Raw genomic sequence first — 1,636 nt, forward strand, 5'->3', positions numbered from 1 at the left:
CAGGATGCCTAAAAAAATATTAAATCATGGTGTTGGTAGGGGCATTTTTGTTTCTGTTCCTGATTGTGGTAGACACATAGTTAAATATAGTACTGAAAGTTTAGGCTATTGTTTTAAAACAGATGCTTTTTAATCCTGTTAAGGAATTGCTCAAATTTTAAAATGTATGTGGTGGGAAACGGTGTGAGATCATTATATATTTGCTCTTACTTCTTTATTTGGAAACATCTTTGCATCTGTGAGGAAAAAGCTGCTTTTTGTGTAGTTGGCTTATAACTCTTATGGACTCCTGAACTTTGTTTGCTTGTATTTTAGTTAGGATCTTTGCTCTATAAATCATTAAGTAGTGAAATTGCTCTGGAGCAGTAGTTTTCAACCTTGGCTTGCACACTGTAATCATTTGGGGAGCTTTAAAATCCCTTATACCTGGGCTCAGTCTGAGGCATCCTGATTTCATTGTGTGTGGGTGTGTATAGATGTGGATGTGGCCCAAACATCACGATTTGATAAAGCTCTACAGGTGATTCTAATGTGAAGCCACGGTTAGAACTGTTGCTCCAGAGTTAACTTTTTTTTTATGGCTTGTCTGTTAGGCATTGAAATTCACCTTTGTGGCTTTCCAGCGTTTTTGTTATCCTAGGGGAGTTATATAAAGTTGTGATTTTCTTTTCTTTGAAAGCTTGAAAGAATCCATTAATAAATCATCCTGGTTGGAGCCTTTGTTGCGGCAATTTTTTTGTAATTTTTAAATTTCTCACTTGGCTATTGTGTTTTGATACTTCACAATTCTTACAGAAAATCACTTACTGTGGCTTTAAAATTTATTTTCATAAAAGCTTGAATGACTTATAATAAGATAATGTCTATCTTATAATTTATTACACCTCTCTGTAATACACTATTGCATTTCTGATTTTATGTTATTACATTCTTTCTTTATTATCTTTGCTAGTGCAGGGAGCAAAATTTGCCACCTTTGGCATAAAGTTTATTTTGAGCTGAAAGCAGTCAAGGCCCAAAAGACTCAAGAAGAACCTTTGGCCTTCCCCCAACTGAGTAAAAAAACTTAGATAGAGGACCTATTCCTTGAAGGGAGACAGGGAAAAATCTAGCAAAGTGTTGGTTACAATTCCTCTCTGTGTCCCATTGTTTCTGTATGGCCCAGCAAATGTTTGTTTACAGAACATTTGCTTTTTTCATCTTCTTGTGAATTACCTTCCTCCTCTTTGAAGTCCTAAACCCCTTTACATGCATGCATACTAAGTTGCTTCAGTCATGTCTGACTCTTTGCAACAATATGGACTGTAGCCCGCCAGGCTCCTCTGTCCATGGGATTCTCCAGGCAAGAATACTGGAGTGGGTTGCCATGCCTTTCTCTAGGGCATCTTCCCAACCCAGGGATTGAACTTGCGTCTCCTGCATTGCAGGTAGATTCTTTTACAGCTGAGCCACAGGGGAAGCCACCTAAACCCCTACATCTTTCTTTCTTTTAGAGGGCATACAAGCTTCAATTGCCTGATGTCCTTGGGCTTTATATTCTTATGAAGCCCCTATATGTACCTAATAAAATTTGTTTTTTTTCCCTGTTAATTTTTCTCATTTCAATTTAATTCTTTAGACCAGTCAGAAGAACCTA

Source organism: Bison bison, unplaced genomic scaffold (genome assembly GCF_000754665.1).
Source record: "Bison bison bison isolate TAMUID 2011002044 unplaced genomic scaffold, Bison_UMD1.0 scf7180017859307, whole genome shotgun sequence".
In the NCBI taxonomy this organism is placed as follows: Eukaryota; Metazoa; Chordata; class Mammalia; order Artiodactyla; family Bovidae; genus Bison; species Bison bison.